This window comes from Athene noctua, chromosome 3 (genome assembly GCF_965140245.1).
Source record: "Athene noctua chromosome 3, bAthNoc1.hap1.1, whole genome shotgun sequence".
NCBI classification, from domain to species: domain Eukaryota; kingdom Metazoa; phylum Chordata; class Aves; order Strigiformes; family Strigidae; genus Athene; species Athene noctua.
The window spans coordinates 73,621,426-73,629,113 of record NC_134039.1 but is presented as its reverse complement, the minus strand read 5'-3'; the positions used below and the strand labels follow the sequence as shown (position 1 = coordinate 73,629,113).

General features: G+C 36.1%; 1 protein-coding gene across 3 annotated transcripts in view; it reads left to right on the top strand.

The window, feature by feature from the left end:
* Positions 1 to 7,688, top strand: part of KMT2E (lysine methyltransferase 2E (inactive)) — a 61,458-nt gene continuing 53,770 nt past the window's right edge. For 2 of the 3 annotated variants that reach the window (XM_074903361.1, XM_074903359.1), the window contains exons 1-2: positions 1 to 307; positions 7,454 to 7,513. The gene's annotated coding sequence lies outside the window, so the exon portion shown is untranslated. The remainder of the gene's footprint in view (positions 308 to 7,453; positions 7,514 to 7,688) is intronic. The other variant, XM_074903360.1, reaches the window with a different exon arrangement.

Below are 7,688 nucleotides of genomic sequence, written 5' to 3'. Positions count from 1 at the left end.
GGGAGCGTAGGAGGCTGAAAGGAGGGAGACACGGGAGCAGCAGCGGCAGCGGGGTTTGTACACAGGTCCCAAGGCAAAGGCGCTTCCGAGCTGGTCCCTGTAGGGTTCTGCGCACTGAGCTAGGTTTGGGGGGAGGGGGGGTCTCCTCTTTCCTTTCTTTCCCTTTTCTTTCTTTTACCAGAGCCTGCTGAGGCTTGAGTCCTGTCTAGGGTAGGGATATCCGCAGTGGGGCTGTTGCATTGTTTTGGTTGGGATAGAGAAGGGGCTCAGCTGAAGGGTCCTGCTGCCTGGCCTGTGACCATTACAGGTGAGTCTTTGATTATTACGAACGTATTCTGCTATGGGTACTTTGGGGAGGGGGGTGGCAGAAAGGGAGTGAAATGCCACGGGAACGTCTCGTTACCCCCGGTGCGAGTATAGCTCCCTTCCACTCTGAAATGTGTTTAAATACTGCTTAAGTTGCCTTTAATTTGTTTTTCCTTTTGTGGGGTTTGGTTAAAAATGGCAGGCTGTCGCTATATCTTGTGAATATGGCGGGTTACTGTAACTGAAGGAGCTGAGGAGAATTTTTTGGCAGTTATGCCAGATTTATGCATTATGCTTGGAAAAAGAGCCAAAAGAGGCTATTATGTGACAGCACACACTTCCTTAGACTGGTGATTTTAAGAACGGGTTTGTGTGTTACTGGGACTGCGTATTGAGTTTTATGAAGCTTGAGGAAGCCTATTCTCTTCCTCCATCCTGTATATTTTTGCTTTGTGGTACTAAAATGGCTCGTTATAGGCCTAATCTCTCTGCCTTCGACACCCCCGCCTCCTTTCCTCCTTCTCTGCTAATATCTCCGCTTCGTGGTGTAACCTGGACAAACGGAAAGCAGTCTTCAAGAGTTTCTGTGCCAATTTAAAAGGGGATCATTCTCTCCACCCCCTTTCTTGAGGGTGTAAGTAGTTATATTGGTGCATCCCTTTCTTGCTTTAGTTTCTGCAGCTAGTGTTCGTGTTCCTCGGGTGGCATATTTCAATCTCTTTCTTAAAGAAATAAATATTAGTGGGGTAGACCCTATTGCTGCAGACATAGGGGACAAGAAACAAACGGTTCACTGTGTAGTACTAAATAGGGTAGAGAAACATAATATAGCCCGATTGTAAAGGTCCTGTATTCCCCCATACTCAGCCATTGGGGAATGTGCGGTGGGTCATAGCCCTGAGGTCCCTAAAATGGTACATACTACGTATCGTTGAAAGAAGAAGTTTAGTGCTGCATCTAGATCTAGGAATGTTTTAGTCTGTTTATTTACAGTACCTTAAAGGAATAATAACGTTTTTGATATTTAGGGCTCAGGTCAGAGAAAAGAAAGAGATATCCACGGTTGTACGATTAATGCACGAATAATTGTTTATAATCACTATACTTTTAAAGTTACTTCTCAAAAAATGTGGAGCAAATTTTTTAATTTCCCTCTTTTGTCCTTTAGAGATTCTAAAAATGGCGGCCTCAGGCTGATGTTGTGGTAATCTAATCAGCTCGGGTCCTCCACACCCCATGCAGTGCGTTTGTCTGCAGCATATTACAGTCTTATTATGTTTAAATGAAAAGACTGTTCCCTTCAAATAACGTACAAAACATCTCTTGACTTTACTGCGATTTAAAAATGCTGTGTTCCAGCTGATTAATTTTATTGGTTATGTGTGTGAAAGGCAAGTGAACGAGACCACTCTTGTCGGGGAAAAGGGGGGTGGAAAGAGGCAACAGACTCAAGCAGCTTCTTTGAGGGGTGTGTATAGGTTGCTGTAAGGTAATATGTATGTCTGTTTAATAATCTGGAAAAGCTCCTGCGTTTGCGATCGATACTGTACATCTGTCTATCGTGTTAATGACATAAAAGCAGTAATATTTATCAAAATAAGTAGTGGATTAAGATCGCTAAATTCTTTGTGGAATCACAGTTGTGAACGTCATGTTCACCTTCCAGGAAATACCTTTGCTGGACATCAGGGCAGTAATTCCATGTATTCATAGTTCGAGAATACTAAAAGAACTTAATACTTACGGAAATAGTGCACGCAAGATTATAACCTGTTACTTTATTAAGACATGGAATTTTTTCTGCCACCATTAATCGTGGTATTACATATTTTTCTTCAATTTATTTTGTATATTGTTTTATAAATTGTCTATGTGGTAATACACATACAAATGCTGAGGGAGAGTGCAGTTTCTAACCTCTAATTTTTTTCCTAAATGAAATATGAACCTTTTAGTATCACCACTATAAATACGTTTGGGTGGGGGGAAGGGAGGTCACAAGGATTTATTATTTGGTAGTTGGTGTAGTGTACTCTGACACAAACTATGGAGCTTGCAAACGGTGTATTTTAATCAACAACAAAAAAATTAATTGTTCACCCTTTTTTTTTTTTTTAATATGATACTGTCTTTAACCTTGTCCTTGGTTTAATGAGGTATGAATTCTAGTATAGCTTTGGAACCTTCTGGATTTAAACAATCAAAAGTGAGGTATTGAAATGGCAAAACTGTTTTCAGTCTCTGAAGAATTGTGATTTAGATGCCATTTAGAAGCACTAGTGTGGTTTAAGGTATACCTGAAGTTCAACAATAAGACAGTAAGAGTTTTAACGCGTTGTTAATGCATGCCTTTCACATGTTTTGAGGCCAAAGGCTGAGTGATTTCAACCACCAAGTAGTGCGTTAATAGTCCAGTAATGCATGCTCCCATCATACCTTCCTTATTTATATAGATATGATTTTTTAAATAAACCATGTCTTACTCTGTTTATGAAAAAGTACACGAATAAGATTCTAAAGAGTATGTATGGGCCTTTTTGGAAACCTTTTGCGTTTTTCCTTCCCTAAGCTTAAAGCTCCTCTTCTTGTGAACCATTTTTTTAGTATTATGATTTAGAGAGACTGCAGAGCTGTGTAGGCCAACTTCATGGCCTCAGTCATGTTCTCAAGCAGATGTCTGATTCAAGATTAAAATGAAAATAATTTTGTACACTTCACAAAAAGTGTTCTTGGGGGGTGGAATGAAATAAGATTATAAAGAATAAAAATTGAAATACCTAAATTGTACAGCTTATTTTTATAGATTGCAAATTTTATGCACTAAGAACCTCTTGGGAATTTTGAGATGTTCCAGAGTTTTCCTGTATGTTTTAGTGAGTCAGTTTGCCTTTGACTCAGTTTCTCCATTTGTAAAACCAGATCTGTAGTTTGTTTTAAGGAGACAGTATTACAAAGGAAATTCTACCTTTATTTTTTAACTCCATGGATAATGATATGTTAAAGTATATTCATAACAAATTAAATAACCCCCCCCAATAAGAACTTCCTGAAATAGGAAATATAAATTTATTTTTTTCAAGAGATATTTCTGTTTTACAAACATCGTAAATACGGACTGTAGTTCTAAAACCATTTATGTATCTTTGAGGTTTTTAATTTCTGAAGGAAAAATCTGTTTAACTGTCACTTAGCTTTTTGTGTGAGCTTTTTTTGCCATCTGGGAAATTTCAGGGGGGAAATAATACTGGCTTTTTAGACTATAGGGAAACTTTCTCATAGCACTGAAATTCAGATTACTTCTAGGACTTGCATTACCTCATGCTTTTGGTACAGTTTCAGCACACAAAACTGTTAATACTCCATTGGAAAGCAATAGAAATACAGAAATCTATGTCACACTGAAGGCTGTAGTGTCTCTCTAGTCCTGATCTTGGTTTGATTTAAGGACAGTCTTAATTTTGTGTGCATGCTAATACTATTTTTAGTAAGGACTATTTGTGGGACGTAGTTAAGGAGTGGTGTACATAATTGCAGAATTGTGGCATTGTTCTAAATAGATTAATGTAAATGAAGGTTTAATGAAAGTATTTTGCAGTTTTTGTTTAACATTCTAACAAAACTGAATTGAGGGGGTGTAGATTGGTGAAGATATACAATAAAACCCAATTCAGACTTCTGGAGAGATCCTGTAGAAGTCCATCTGTGTTATTGGTCTTGTGACTTCCATACAAATGAGCATTTGTGAATATCTCAAAAGCAAATTTTGTTGGACAGTGTTTTTGGAACAGGTACAGTGTTTAAATATTTCCACTGAGTAAATAGTAGTTTTGATTTATTGCTAAGAATGAAACTTAAGGCGTCTCCGGGAGGAAAAAAGTTTCACCATATGTATAATGTGGATTAAGAAAAAACACTTTTAATTCTTCCAAATTCTGGATTATTTAAAATACTAATTGTAGTGGGCTTTTGAATGATGCAGTATGAATATTTTTAACTACAGCAGTGTTCACATTTTCTTGCTAACCAAAGAATAGTACCCACAAAAGTTAACCTAATCTCTTTGAAGATCCAAAATTCTGCTCATAACCTTGATACTACAAAAAACCTGCTATAGTTGTGTTCAAAGACAAAACTGTTTTACCTTTAAGGCATAACAAACAAGTTATTTAAAAGAAACCTTGTCAGCGTTTCATATACTTGCTAGGAGATACTGAGATGATTTTTACTTCCTTTTACAAATCTTAATGTGGTATTAATGAAACAGGCAAGATTTTAAGCTCTGCTGGTTGTTAGAAAATTTTAATAATTAAGGTTATCTGTAAACCTTTGAAGACAGTTGTACAAAGTGTCTTTTTAACAGGCCTGGCTTAAGTGTTTTATCTTCATTTTTTTAAATTAAAGTATTTGTTAAGAACTATAGTAAATCAGTGTCCACTCAGTAATGTGTTTCAAAAGTACAAATGAATACATTGAAGTAGTACACATACTGCATCCTGCAAGTACAATGTGTTTGTTAGTTTTGCATATTTTATAGAAAGAGTGCTATCTTTCCTTTCATTTGATTAGTTCATATGCTGTTTAGATGGAGATATGGTATTGTAAAACTTAGGTGAGGCTTGCAAATCAGGCTAAGTATGGGGATGCATGCCAAAATAGTATTGATCCTAGTTTTAGCATTTAAAGCTAACGTTTTCAGTAGGTGCAGATACTAAAATGTCATAGTCAGGCCCAGGTTTAGAGAAGCTCTTAAAGATTTTATTCTCATTTATAGTTGTGTTTTGTGTATTGTTTTATGCCATCATAGTCTAGGTAATCATTCACTTTCATATCTAAAATTATCGTCAAGTTCAAAGGCAAGATGATAAGAGTAGATTTTAATGACATTATTGTACTTCATATCGCAACTCAAGAAGAAGGACCTATAATCTATTTTCCATTGTTGGTTATTTCATCAGTCATAGAAAGCGATGAAATTAATATCCTGTATTTACAAAGTGAGAATTTAAAATATATACAGGATGGTAGATTTTGCTCTTTTATCCTGAGGAGCTCTGAATATTTAAATTGATTCAATGTTCATTATGCTTTAACTCTTCTAACTTGACCAGGTCTAAAGATACTTTTTTTCTTTAACAGAGGGTGATGTTCTTAACTTGTCTTGAGTAGACAAAAGGAGTTAACTCCTAATTAGTATGGTTATAATGGGGCTGTGTTTAAAACCGTATCACAAGACAGATGATATTCCAAGTCTAGACAGTTAATCCTGTCTTAACTGTTGGTTTAAAGAAACTTTTCCAATGATGAATGGTTTTAGTAGGTTCTACTTAAGCTGAAGGTGAAGACCTGAGAATTACAGCAACTCGGAGCTTTTGGGGAAGGGGTAGAGAGGTCATACCACTCTTTTGGTTTCCAAACCTATCATTCTGGAACTGTGAAAGAAACGTGAATACTTTTATGTAAAACTGATAAACAATACAGTAGTTAATGGTTATAAGGGTAGGGTTCCATTGCTGGGCAGAATTTCTTTGCTGTGTTTATTCTAAGGTGATGTATTTCATATCTTTGTTACTACAGTTATAAATATATATAGAGATCTTATTTGAAAACACAAAAGTATGAAGTTACAAATGAATCGGTATAGTCTTGCAAGATAATTTCAATTGAAAACACCGTGGTTTTTGTTTTATTGAAAGCAGGAAAGATCTTTTGATTTTTAAGATTTTTTTGGCTGTCCTTGAACATGACATAGTCCCCTTCATCTGTTCCTTCACTGTCTCTTGCCCTCTTCCTCTCAAAATCTTAAAGAGCATTGAAGTATTGCCAGGTTGTTACCAAGAAATATAGTCCAGGTTGAACTGTGGTTAAAATTACATAAAAGTTCTTCTAACTGCTAAAAAGAATTAAAGTTTCTGTTCGAAAGAGATTCTGACTTGCTAGATTCTTAGGCGTAAGTGTAACTTTTAGGTGAATGTCGACAAACTCCTTCCACAAGTGAAAGTAGAAGCGTTGTGCTACTCACTTAAGTCAAATGCCACTGATAAAACAGAGGAGCTAGTTTTTGAAATCTGCCTAAGTGAAAACATGTGAAAATGGAAATTCGAATTCTGAAATGTCAGACTTCAAATAAGTCAAAAGAAATTACTTTTTGTGTAGTAGGTAGAGTCCCAGGTCTTACTTAAGCAGCATAGGGAAAAAAAATTATTTGATGTCATGAAGCCAGCAAAATATTTAGGTTGTTGAAGGCAGTACCAGTATGTATTTGTAGCCACATGTTCTTGCCCCCGCCTCGAATAGCTTTACTTCTGCTTGAGAGGAATATTGAGCCTTAGGATTATAGACCTTCCAACGACATAAGGTGTATGGTAACCTTTAATAAAAAATAAATATACCTAGCCCTTACAGTTGTAGTCACGATTTACAAACTATTCTTACAGAATGTGGATTGTATGTACTTGCAGAAACACTGTATTTTGATATGTTTGTCAGTGATAACTTAAACAGGTGTAAATAATGTTTTCTTGGAGAATCATTGGTAAGTCACATACAGGCAATTTGTGTAAATTTCGTTATTTACCACCTTGTGGTAGATGGAGTAAAAATGTTTGCAGTAAAACAGCTGATACAAAGAATGACTTAAAGCCAAGATCCTTTTACTTGGAAACTACTTTGTTTTCTTAACCTTGGAATTTCTGTTTAAATGAATTTTACATCTTGCAGTGATACAGTATACCACAGTAATGTTAGGTAGCTAGTATATACTTCTCCAAGCAATAAGCAATATTGCTATCAAAAAGTAATTTTTTCCTCTTACTCCTCTTCATGTTCTGTAGCTGAAATTTACAATTCCTTGACTCTCCAGCTCAATTTATAATTTTTGAATGGACAGGCCTTTTTGTGTGTGGTTTATTTTAAGAAGTATGGCAAGTGTTTAGTAAAGTTAAGAGGCATCAAATGATTGGCAATTAATTTCCAGTTTTGAGGGTTGATTGTTTTAAATATAAAACCTAAAATCTGTAAGTGTGGTATTTCTCTGTATACCTCTGCTTATTGCTGCTTGTGATAGATACCTGTTCAGTAATCCTTACTCTTTCTGTAACTGCATTTACCTTTATTTCCCTTCTACCACTCATTCTTTTTCTCTTCCTAGTCCCATATTTTGTCTAACTTCCACTGAGAGAAGAAAAGAAGGAGTGAAGAGAGAGAAGAGGTAAGGGTTAGTCTTCCATGTTTCAACAGACTGGCATAAATATTTGAGGAAGAGAGATATCTTTCCATCACTTCTTCAGGAATACACAAGAGCCAGCAGTCTTGGACCAGATAGTAAAGGGAGGATAGCTTATGGCCAGTGGAAGCTAACTCTTCTGTATGGCAGAAACTTTGCT